Below are 13,016 nucleotides of genomic sequence, written 5' to 3' on the forward strand. Positions count from 1 at the left end.
AGGAGGAGGAGGAGAAGGAGAAGGAGAAAAGATAATATACTTTATTTCTCAACATAATCTCCATGAAGGTCAAGACAATTTTGTAGGTGATAATACTAGCCATTTAGTCCATCTCTAAACAATGTAGAGTCCTTGGAATTTAACCTGTTAATGCAATATTTTCTATATTATTCACTAAAGAAAAATGGGTGCCCTTTACAGATTTTTTTAGGATTAGGAAACAAAAAGAATTCAGAAGGAGCTAGATCAGCACTATAAGGTGAATTCCTAATGATTTCCCATTGAAATTATCGTAAAATTGCCCTTGTTTGATGAGGAGTGAGCAGGAGAATTGTTGTGGTGAAGAAAGACTCTCTGGTGAAACTTTCCCAGTGGTTTTTAGGCTAAAGCTGTGGTTAACTTTCTCAAAACACTCTCATATAAGCAGATGTTATCATTCTTTAGCTCTCCAAAGAGACAACAAGCAAAATGACTTGAGCATCCCAAAAAACTGTTGCCAGGACCTTCGCTCTTGGCTGATCCATGTTTGGCTTTAATGGGACCACTTCCTTCTCATGGTAGCCATTGCTTTGGTTGTGCTTTATCTTCAAGATCATGCTGGTAAAGCCATGTTCCATCTCTTGCTACAATTCTTCAAAGAAGTGCTTCCAGATCTTGATCCCACTTGTTTAAAATTTCCATTGAAAACTGTGCTCTGGTCTGCAGCTGATCTGGGTGCGATGATCTTGGCACCCATTGAGTAGAAAGTTAGCTCAACTTTAATTTTTCAGTCAGAATCATGTAAGCTGAGCCAACTGAGATATCTTTGGTGTTGGTTGTTAATCATTGGTCCACTTCAATTAGGACACGAACAAGATTGACTTTTCCTTAAAAATTAATGTGGATGATCTGCTGCTGAAGGTTTCATCTTCAAAACATGTTATTCATTTGTAAACTGATTTCTTTGGGGGCATCGGCTTCATAAAATCTTTGTAAAGCATCAGTTATTTTACCATACTTCCATCCAAGCTTCACTATAAATTTGATGCTTGCTCTTGCTTCAATTTTAGTAGAATTCATGTTGCTTTGAAAGGGGCTCTTTTCAAACTGAGGTGTTCTTTCTTAGTGCCTCAATCTAGATCTTGTTCAGATATGTTATAACAAGTTAGTGTGAGTTTATTTTTGTGCAACAAATTTTTGAAATCCATGCATAGATTTTTCATAATATGCATTTTTCATGAACATTTTGAAAACTCTCATATGTGAGTCAGACTAGATATAAATCACCAAAAAGTGGGGACCCTGTCAAGAACTGGAATGTCTATGGCCCACTAAAGGTCTTCATATTCAAAAACATTTTTAAACACATTGCTGGGCCAACGAAATATTTTTGTGGCTCAGATTACATGTGGGCTACGAATTTATAATCCATGATTTATTCTTAAGAAACAATTGGTAATTTTTAAAAAGTAGAATTGTTGCCTCTGATCACGAAGCAAAAGCATTTCCCAAGCAAAGCCAATTGGCTCATACGAGTGACCTTGTGTAGTAAAGCAGTCAGTCCTTACTACATAAAAAGTCATATAAAGTGGGCCATCAGGTACTCCAAGATGGACAAAGAACACAAAAATGAACAGACTTTCTCTTCTTGGGATGCAAAACCAGGTGTCATAAAAAGCATAACTGAATGAACAAATGATGACAGCTTCTTGCTACAGTGTTCACTTTCTCCTTACCTGCTATGGGAACAGAGCGCTCTCCTTTTGAGAATCTAGGAGTAATGGGAGATGCATTTATAAATACACCCACATTTTCTGTGAATCTCAGCAGCTTCAACTCCACATCCCTGGAGAACTGACTATAGGAATCCATTAAGTTAATGAGGGGTTAGGTGCAGCTATATCTGTGCAACATGTGACAAGCATCACCCCATAATTGAACAAGGAATCTTTTGCAAAAACTCTGAGGGAAAGTTATGGCTTCTATTTCTTAACTACCATAGTGCTGGGCGCAGTGCTGGGCACATAAGGGGAAGATATTTACTACCTGATGTTTGGTGCAGACTTCATGAATACAAATGCTGTGTTAATGTAACCCGCCTCCTCCTCCCCCAAGAGAGTGGATTTACTGTTTTATATACCTTCCTTTGGAGAGTAGATGGGGGGGACATTAAGAGAAAGACACTTGGTCTAATTTTATACTATATAAGGATAACTGGGCAAAGTGGAGATAATTTATATTTTTTAACTTTTAAATATAAACAGCTAGAAATGCACACCTACTCTGGTTGTGCCCAAATCAGGGATAGCGCAAAGTATCAATGTATTATTAATTTTCATTGATCATGCAAGGTGTCAATCTGCTACTGATTTTCATTATTGATTATTGGAAGAACTGCTCAAATTTAATTTCTTCACCAAGGCTAGGAGCATTAATGAAAGGACCCATCTGCAGAGATTACTTGGGTTTTCCAACCAATTTTTGATGATCCAGGTGCATCTCCCCTCGATTTGTTTGCCTTGAATACTGATTTCCACAGACAACACGCCCACTTTTCATCTCAGTTCCAATTATATGGTGATTGAAACTGGCTTCTAGGAGTTCGGGTTAGTCGATAAGCAAAAGGCAAGATTCTTGTCCTCCAGTTGGTTGTAACCTCTCCCAATGCCTATTCTCATTCTCTCACTTTCTCCTTTGACCCCTCCCTGCCCCAGGATTTACCTGGCACTGGCTCAGACCAAGTCCGCTATCTTTCCGGGGACCCTCGTCTAGCACAGTGCCACCTGGTGGCCCCCCTCCGCTATTACAGCAGGACAACAACAGCAGGGGGAAAACCTACCCAATCCGTGAAAATGAAGACAGCCAAGATTAACCATATAAAAGAAAGCAAATGATCGATATTGAGAAACAGAGTAAGAGAGGAAAAAAAGTTTTCCTTCTGTGGAACTTCCCATAGATTCAAAAGTTGCATGAAAACAGAGTAAGAATTGATTCTGTTGAGACTATTTACAAACATCAAAACTATACTTCTATTCATATCTTTTCTCAAAATACCTTTTATATTGTATTGGTCAGGGGATGAGGAGGACTTTGGAGTGGTTAAACATTCCCTAAGGAAGCTCTCTCTTTACTGGCTTCTGAAAGCAAAACTATAAAATGTTTTTCTCTTCTCTGGCAAATTATGATGAATCATCAATATTATTGATACTTAAGAGTATCCTTTCAAATGGCTGCAGCAAACCTCGGAGCAACAATTCGTACCTCATACAAAGTATCTGATGTTCACAAAGGCTGGCTGGGTACTGTAATCCTGGGTCCTGGCTGGTATTTTGCCATGTAAAGAAGAAAAGAACAAAGTGGCAGTTATCTTTTTTTTAGCTATGCTTTGGAAATGACCCCAAAAATGCTTATTGGATGTGATTTTTAAATTTCTCTATTTTTAAAATGGGTGTTGCTTAGTGATTTCTGCCCTACCATTATTTGTGGCCAATTCCATTGTAGAGACTGAGAAAAAGAAATTCTTTTCCTGCCAGCTTCATCTTCCCCATTGATTTCCTCACCCAATGCATGCCCCTAATCGCGCTTGCAATGAATGCAGCTTGGCTTTTGTTTTCTTCCTTTGTTGGCACACCTCTGCCAGAGGCCAGCTGTGGTCTGAGCTGCGGGCACTCACCCTGCAGGAGGAGTCTGTTCCTCCTAGAGGCTGGAAACCAGAGGGAAAGAAGGGAAGGAGAGGATGGGTTTCCTTTTGCTGGGCCTTGAGACACAAGTGAATATTATCTTTTGAAATGAGCTGCACTACAGAAAATAAGAGCTTTATAACATACATGAGAGCCAGGAAGCTAGCAATCCAGTTGGAAAGGTAGAATGACAATGTTAGAAAATGTGGGAGGTCCTCATGCCAGATGAATTCCCTTATACCTTAAAAAACTGCAACATAAATGCAGTATTCTCAAACATATCATTGCTGGCCCAAATGTGGATTATTCACACAGACCAAAAAAAAGGGAAAGAGAAGGACTTTGGTTAAGAAAGTCCTCCAGGGTATCTGTCACCGATTCTGCATTCCTGAACTCTCCCCATACAGCCAAAAACTGATGAACTTGAGCCTGTGGGGCCCTCCAGTAAAATTGAGATAGTTTGGTTGATCTTATGGGGATTTAGAGAGGTATGACAACAACCTCTAGAGCCTTTCTTCCTCTAAACCCCAGGTCTTTTCCCTTGGGAAGAAAACTAGAAGCTCAAGCTGGCCTTCCTGATCTCCCTCAGGCCCATGCTCTGCTATACTGGGAAAGTCATATGCATTTCTCTGACTCAGTGTGTGAGTAATTTAGATGCTCACAGGGGTTGCTGGGATGAGCCCAATCTACCTCCCAGTGATGTCAGATAGCTTGAGGCCATGGCTTTTCCCAGGGCCACTTAGGGAAATTTACTGAACTGCTTTCAGACCATAAGAGCAATGCAGTGCCCTCTTGTCATCTCAGTGAATTTCCAGAAATCTCCAAAACGGCCTGTATTTTCTCCATTGGATCAAGGATATAATGGAGGGTTCTGTTACTGCCCAAGGATTTGGAAATGAATAAATCATAGCTATTACTATATTATAACTTGTTGACGCAGAGGCAGATACACAGTTATAGATCCCTATATAGAATTGCTAAAATTATCTCCCTGTTAGTAAACATTTACTCTAAGCCTCAGTTATATCTGGGATTTCAATGTACCCTAAGGAATATTTGTAACACAAAAGTATGCAATTCTACTAGGCCATAAAGATAGTCTTTCCAAACAAATGTTAACACTAATAAATGTTAAGTAGTTATAATGCCCTCTTAGAGTTTGGAAGAGTTTGAGACCATTTGGATTTTACAAATCTCTAAGAAGCCGTCCAAGGAAACTTAAATTACTGTTGTCTTTTTTATCTCAATAAATTCTCTCCTAGCAAAGAAAAAAAGTTATTCCAAAATATGTAGTAGTCTCCACGCTGCTGCATTCAAGGTGAAGATAATTCTTCTCACAGAGAGCTGAGCAGTGCGGGGTGACTGGAAGACCTCACCAAGGACTTTATTTGTTGAGATTTGGAAAGGAAAGGTCACTTTATTATGATTCTCATACTTGTTTGCCCCTCCCCCGTGTTAATGTATCCTCTGTGCTGCTTCCTGCACGAAATCACCAGCACTGGTGTCTGAGCGATGGTGAGGCTGCCTGCACGAAATCACCAGCACTTTGTCTGAGCAATGGTGAGGTAGCCTGGGACACAGCCCCCTCTGCCTGTGTTTGCTGGTGAGACTGGGGCACCATGTGGATGTGAAGCCACCGCATCTTTTCTTGGAATCACCCCCTCGCTCCAAAAGCTAGGGGTTTGCTATGATTCTTAGCCATGAACAGAGATGTCCAGGTTGGGTGATGATGAGATGATGAGGTCGTCACCAGGTGAAGAGGATGTAAGAAAGGAGCCCTGAAGCTTCTCCAAGGTTTTCGGCCCAGCCGGGGAATGCGTTGAAACCTGTTTTCCTCCCCTAAAAATTGCGATATGAGTATTAGGTAGATGCTTACAAAACATCAAAGAAAGGCTGAAAATTGTCTGCAAAACCAATTTTACTAAATATGTGTGCTTATGTTGGTTTATTGAGAAAGAATATTAAGCTCTGGCAAAAAAAAAAAAAAGAACCTCAGTGCAGAGAAAATAGGCATAACAAATTTTAATAACTTTTTTCCTGATTACAGAGTAATTTATGATCATTGTAGAAAATTTATAAAACAGAGAAAAGTATGAAGAAAAATCAAGATCAATGCAAATTTTACTACCTTGAGATAACTGCTATTTTATAAATAAATATATATTTAATTATCTTTCTATTTTTGCATTATCATAAATAATAAAGTTCTCTATGAAATGAGTACTTACTTTATGCTAACATTCTACTAAGTGCTTTAGACACATTATCTTAGTTTATTCTTACTAAAATCTGTGAATTAAGTATTATTATTGTCCCCATTTAACATCAAGGAACTAAAATAGACCAGGATCACACAAGTAACAAAAGATAAAGATGAATTCTGAGCCCTGATAGGTGTGATCTCAAAATCAACTCTAAACCAGAACTACTCAAGTGTGGTCCAGGGCCAGTACTGATCCATGAACTGTACATTACTGGTCAATGCTGAGATAATTATAGGAATTGAGGACAAGCATTTAGACACCTTTGGGCGGCTTCACATTGTGGTGCACATAATCGCTGACTCTTAGTAATGAAGGGTATGGGGCACACAACTTGCATGGCTGGCCAGGGGCAACTAGTGTGAACTGAATACCAGTCAGGCAGTAGGACACTCGCTCTGAAATCAATTGGAGATTTAAGGAGAAAAAAATTCGGTCCTTTGCCACAAATAGTTTCCGAAGCATTGCTCTAAACCATTATTTTGCCTTCCCGGAGTGAAAACAAAGAAATCAATGTAGCCGAGTAAGATGCTAAGAAATAGGAAGATGCAGCGTTATGAAGCTCAGCTCCAGAAACAGCTTTGTTGCTCACAAACTCGGTCATTAATGGTGACTGACTTTTGGCAAGTCCTTGCTCCACCCAAGCATAAGACAGGGCCTTGAGGACTTGCCTGTAGAGCTGAAGATGGGAGAGAAAAATCCTATGATGGGCTTTTCCATTCTTACTGTGGCAGATGTTACCGGCTGTCCCAACCCCCTCTCCCCCCGTCCCCTTCCCTCCCTTCTTCCAAAACTGAGTCTCAGCTGAGCACACAGAAGCTCAGAATAAGGACTTGTTCCCTGTGTCCCTTGTGGCTAGGGGGTTCACAGGACAGGGTCCTGACAGAGGAGTGTAAATGGGAGCATCTGCTGGAGGTGTCAGGAACTTTCCTCTTTCTTCCTTTTTATCTCTGCTTCCATTCTATTGCTTGGAACCTGGATTTGATGGGCCAGGAGGAAAGAGTCTCACCTTGGAGATGGTGGAAATGAAGCTGAAAGGATCAGAATCCCTGGGGACTTTGCAGACTAACCACAGCAAAACCAGTGTTGGCTGCCTGCTGGACGACTGGCACATGAAGAAGAAATAAACTTCTGTTTCAAATAAGTCACTGGCATTTGGGGTTTATTGTCCCTTGTAGCCAAATCCAATCCAAACTAGTACACTCATGCAGCCAAACTGGTCTCTTGATCACCCTCCCGCTCCCAGTTTTCCCTAGTCTGCTCTGTCAAATCTGATCTGAGGACTGGGAAGAGAGGATGTATAACCACACAGGCTGAATTTGAGGCAGGGGAGAAGTAGAAGAGGATTCCCAAAGGAACATTTTACAAGAAACTGACTTGGCACCAACAGTCTCCTTCCTCTGTCCAGTGTTTGGTGCCAACATCCCAGCAGGTCGACATCCTGATGAATGCTGCCATGCCTTTGGGGACTATCCCGCTTGGAGTTTACTTTAGCAACAGTATTTCACCTGGCATGCTCACAAAGGTATTGTGACTGTGACGACCTCCTGTTGCTACTGGTCCCTAGTTTTGTCCTGGAAGTGGCTCATGCTGGCTGTTCAATACAGTCATTATTAAAAATGGAAATATATCAACTTGAAGTTCAATAAATCATATCAAAAACAAAGGTAATAAATACTCAGAACTCATCACTTCCTAATTTCATTTTCCACCCTTGACCATGATCTATGTTATTGAAGTTATCTTGTTTCTTGTATGAATATGGTGGGAATACTGTGTCATGCTGGGCGGTTCACATCTTTTCCTAACTCTGCCTTCAGTGATGTGACGATGATGGTTTGAAATTGACCATGATGGGAACAGGTATTGACTGGGGTTCTTTCCTCCTAGATAATGTGGGGCCAGAGAGGAATAAAAGTCCCCATCCCTTCGCAGTTTCTAATCTCATTGAAGTATCACAAACATGAAATAAAATATTATGTATGAAGGAGAACTAGAACTGAACTCGGCTAGGAGGCAGGAGAGCTAGAATCTGTTCTCAGCTCTGAAACAAGTGGTAGGACTGTGGGCAAGTCCCTTGGTCTCTCAGTCACAGCATTTTTCATCTGGAAAATCCCACTGGACTCCAAGCTCCACCAGGGGAGGAGCTGCGTCTACTCCATTTGCTGCCACATCCCAGCCCTCCAGCATAATTCCAGACATGTAAGAGGCAACGAAGCAATGCTTGTCAAGTGAATGAATGAGTGGGAAAGCACCATCTCCACCAACCCTTCCAGCTCTGAGAATGCAGAGGTTCATGATCCAAACTAAGGTTAACAGAAGTGGCACAAGACTGAGAGCCAGGGATGGACAACACGGACCATTTTCCTCAGATGCCTACAATGAAGGGGCCATGCTGGACTCTGGGCAAAGGTGGGCAAGCCAAGAAGTTGGGCAAACCAGGAAGTCTGACTCAGAGATCACAGTGATCATTCCTCGAAGCTGTGGTGAGAATCGTGAGTGGGCATTCCTTTTTGTTCTTCTCTGCTGTCTGGTACCTGACTTCATGCTTTGGTTCAATAATGCCTTGAATCCCAATTGAAGAGTTTGTTAAAATCCCAGCCAAAAAAAAAAAAAAATTTGAACCATCCCCCTGCCTGTTACCACTTCCAGCTCACTGTGGAGCTCATTCTCACACCCCTCCCAAGATCTCTTGCTGATAATCTCGGAAATATTTACAGCAATTGCCTGAGTACATTTCTTTCCTTTCCTTGGCTAAACTATAATTTTGCTATTTTAAAAAAGTTACAAATGGAATGCAAATGTGCCCGTTAACTTTTCAATATTCTTACCACTCTGGGTCTGATTTTAAAGGGGAAAATGTTGCATTTGTGAGAATACTCAAATTTAATGTAAATTTCTCAAGATAAGGCAAGTTCTCTCATTTATTAGCAGTGCATAAACACAATAGTCAATGAATCTATCCCGACTATGATATTCTACCTGTTGACATCACCCTCCCATCCTACCCAGCCCCAACACACACACAGTTCCTCCTTCAGAGATGATGAGAAAGCAAGACCATTACCACTTTGTAGTTATTTCACATTCTAAATTGCTCTTGGAGCAAGTTCAAAGGTGTTAGGTCAGAATTTTGAATGAGATTGTTGTTATTTATTCTTAAGGTTTTTTAAAAAAATCTGAATTGATTGAAAGAACTAGTTTTTTTCCATGTTGAAAGATGAAAACAGAGGTTTATGATTATAGTCTCACAAATGATGAAGGGTGTGCAGTGAGTGAAGATAGATTTGTTCCCAGAATCCTGACATACCAGAACTAAGGGCACACAGTCAGAATTAAAGAAGATGCCTGTTTACAAATCTATTTAGAATTGCCCCAAGTGCAGAAGAGGATATTGGCCATCCCACAGTCCCACATGTTGCATGGGTCAGGGTAGGAATTCAGCTTCTTTGAGTCTCAGTTTCCTCAAGTGTAAAAGGGAGATAATGATATCTATATGAAAGGATTGCCAGGATTAAATAAGAGAAATAGCCCAGGTCAGTGCCTTGAACTTGTGTGCACTCACAAATGTTAGCTCCACTCCCCCTTGCTCCCTCCTCCATCTGACTTGCCCCCATTTCCAGCCAGTCACTTGGACAAGTTATTATCAATACTGACCTTACTACTCCCAAGAAGTGGCTCAGGTGAAAACTCTGCATAGCTGGAGTGGAGAGGGGGAGTTTTGCCCTATGTGTAAATGGTAGATACAGTTTTAGAGTTTCCACGAATTCAGGCTTTGGGCGGTTCCCCATTCTCAAGATTGCAGCTAGAAGGACAAACATGTCCTCAGCCAGCGTCAGACACAAGGAAGGGGTGTCCATGTGTGACCCTGTTGGGCTCCTTTGAGCTTCTGAAAAGCCTCTTGGCCCTCTGTCCCTCATTACTACAAATGGCCCAGGGCCTTATAATTGATTAATAAGATCCCCAAAAAGAGCAAGAAGAAGCTGACGGACCTCTCTCTCCTATGTTCTCTGCTTCTCTACTTCTCTACCTACTACACTCTTACCATGCAGAATATCATGGAAGTGTTGCCGTGATCCTAAATTCACCAGGTCAGGCCAACCTCATTGCTGCAAGCATGAGTTACCTGAATAGCTTATATACTTATATACTCAATCAATTTGAGTTAAAATGTTAATGGGCAGTAATGGCTTTTAATTTACCACCACTCCCTCATTTTAACCCAAACATTCAATGACTTAGTCTACAGAAGTGATGACTATGGGACCTTCTGGCTTCTTGGAAAATCCAAGGAAGGAAAAGAGACTTGCTTAAACAGAGGGGCAGGCAGGAGGGGAGGGGTCAGGGTGGCCAAGCCAAGCACGTGCCCATGTGGCAGTTCACATTACCAGTCTGACATTCTCTGCCAATCTCATCAGTCTTCCTCTTTCCAGATTCCAGGAACAAACTCATTTTGCAGAGGCAGCAATGGGTGGTGGATGTACATAGATCACTTGTTAAAGGAGCTGACCCAGCAAGACCCAAACCTAAGTGATCATAGACAGCAGGTATTCTATAGTCAATGATCACAAGGGTCCCCCATCACCCTTCAAGAAAAATCCCTCTTCAGTGACTCTCATTGCAAGGACAGCGTCTACGTGAGGAAGCTAGCTCTACTTCTGAGCAGGTGGGTCTGATTACAGGGATTTCTCTATATGGAATCAAACCATTCAACAAAGGTTCCACTGTTTCCTGTCCACTCATCTGACTCTTCTCTGGTGGGTGAAAAGGAGGAAAACTGAGCCTGGGATGAGAACATGGGCCATCTAACAGGAAACAGAAATAGATTCTGCTGTAATCGTGGATCACCTAACAGGAAATGGAATTAGACTCTGTTGTAATCATGCTTGCAGCAATGAGGTTGACCTGACCTGGTGAATTTAGGATCACGGCAACACTTCCATGATGTTCTGCATGGTAAGAGTGTAGTAGGTAGAGAAGTAGAGAAGCAGAGAACATAGGAGTGAGAGGTCCGTCAGCTTCTTCTTGCTCTTTTGGGGGATCTTATTAATCAATTATAAGTGAGCCAGGAGACCTTAGCTCTACTGTAGCTCAAATCCCCTATCATAATTAGACACTTGAATGTCTGTCTTCCTTTTGAACAGTGAGCCACTAGAGGGCAGGAAATCCGAGGCGTCTCTCTCCACTTGGTGTCTCTAGCCCCTAGCACAGAGCCTGGTACAAGGTAGGTTAAATATTGCTGCAAGTTGGAGTGAATGGAGGAGCGATTCAAATATTGAGCAGCATACCACGAGCATCCTGTACTTTCCTCTCCCTATTCAGGTATCCCAACCATTCCCTTCAGAAAAACAAGGCAAAATGGTGACAAAAACCACTCCACACCTCCTAAACCACCCTTCCAGCAAGACAAAGGGAAAGATCTAGGCATTTTGAAAACTTGAAATAAGGATGGTTAGACCCCGTGCCAGTCACACTGATGGGAAACCCTCCTTTGACATCTCATCCCTGCCTCTAACAGACAGGGAGAGTGATGTCCAACATTGTTCTCAACATTAGAAAAACCTCACCCCAAGAAAAATACGTGGTATTTTCGAAGTGCTTACTGTAAAAGGAGCAGGGGTGCACTGACTTTGCCAAGGGATGGGAAGGAAATGAAGCGCTGAGGCAGGAATTAGTCCACTCTTCCTCTGTGTAAAAGACATCTGCTCCTGGCACTCCTCAAAGGAGGTGATGCAGAGCTTTCCCTTGCCGCTGTGCTGCTTCCCTAATCTGCTCTCCAGGCTGGTTGATGGGAGCTCCTCCTGCAGGGGAGAGCCTGTCCTGGCTCCTAGGGTCAACAAGTGCAGTAGCCCCTGGCTTGGAAGCCTCCCTCCTGCTCCTCCATACACACGAAGAGGCAGAAGTGCTCTGGGCACAAGCGGTGCTTTGGTGGGAAATCAGAAGGCCCTCTTACATCCCCGGGGGCGCCATGAAGGGACTTGGCTGCTGCCAGCCCCTCCGCAAACGCCTCTGAGTGGTCCAGGGAACAAGGCCAACCCGCCCCTCCCATTCACTGGGTTGTGGTTTCCAGCACTTAGGACATTCCGTATAGCTTCTCCAACAGGACTCCTCCTCCCCACACTCAAACCCCAAGGACCCTTTCATAAACCAGATGATCATTTCTGGAAAGTTACATTTCTTAATTTCAGGAATTGTTCCAATTAGTGCAAAGAAAATAAAAGATAATTATCTAATTCCAGTAAAACTTAATGGGGCCCTTCCCATCCCTGGCTAATGGCTGATGTGAAATGTAATTTGACTTAAACTGTCTAAGGCAGTGAAAGTGTGAAATATTCAGGAAGAGTGGGGGACATTACCCCTTGTGGGAGCCATATTTTTCTAGAAGGCATTTTGATCAAGACAGGACTCCCAGGGTTATTGATTTTGGGGCTATTGAGAGTCCAAGAACTGAGGAGATGGAGGCCACCCGGCGTCAGTACCGCGAGGGTGGAGGGAAGACGGGCGCTAAGTCTCCCATTGGGGTTCTAGCCGAGGGTTCCAGCCAGGATTTCGTGACCTGGGGGCAGCTCGGAGAGCTCTCGGGACCTAGTATCGGGTCTATAAATGGAGACCAAGATAAGCACCTGGAGGGAGTGGTTTCTCGAGAGAGCCTCGCCCACAAACTGTAGTCAGCATCTTCACCGAAGTTGGCCTGTCTTGGATATTTCTTCTCTCCTCCCCTTCCTCCACCTCCCCTCCTAACTCATCAACTGCTGAAACATCTGCCTGGCTGAAACCGCCTTCTCGCCGCGAGCTGGGGGCTGTCCTCAGGTGTTGGTCTTTGTGTTGAGAAAACTTTGCGAGGAGGCGAGGGAGCTGGACAAAGAGCGGGCGAGGGAGGACGTTTGCCAGCCTGAGGGGTGCGCCGGGCGGTGCGCGCACTTCTCTGGGCTCAGCTCAGTACCCGGTCATTCGCGGTGGCCAGAGCCCAGCCTCTCTAGGCCAGGAGTGGCAGCCTCTGGCTGCAACCCCGCGCCCTCAGAAGCTGAATAAAGCCAGGCGGGAGAAGCAAAGGCTAGCAGGTCTGGACGCTGGAGTTGGTGGGAGGAGGCGAGCA

Source organism: Colobus angolensis, unplaced genomic scaffold, assembly GCF_000951035.1.
Source record: "Colobus angolensis palliatus isolate OR3802 unplaced genomic scaffold, Cang.pa_1.0 Scaffold264, whole genome shotgun sequence".
Taxonomy (NCBI): domain Eukaryota; kingdom Metazoa; phylum Chordata; class Mammalia; order Primates; family Cercopithecidae; genus Colobus; species Colobus angolensis.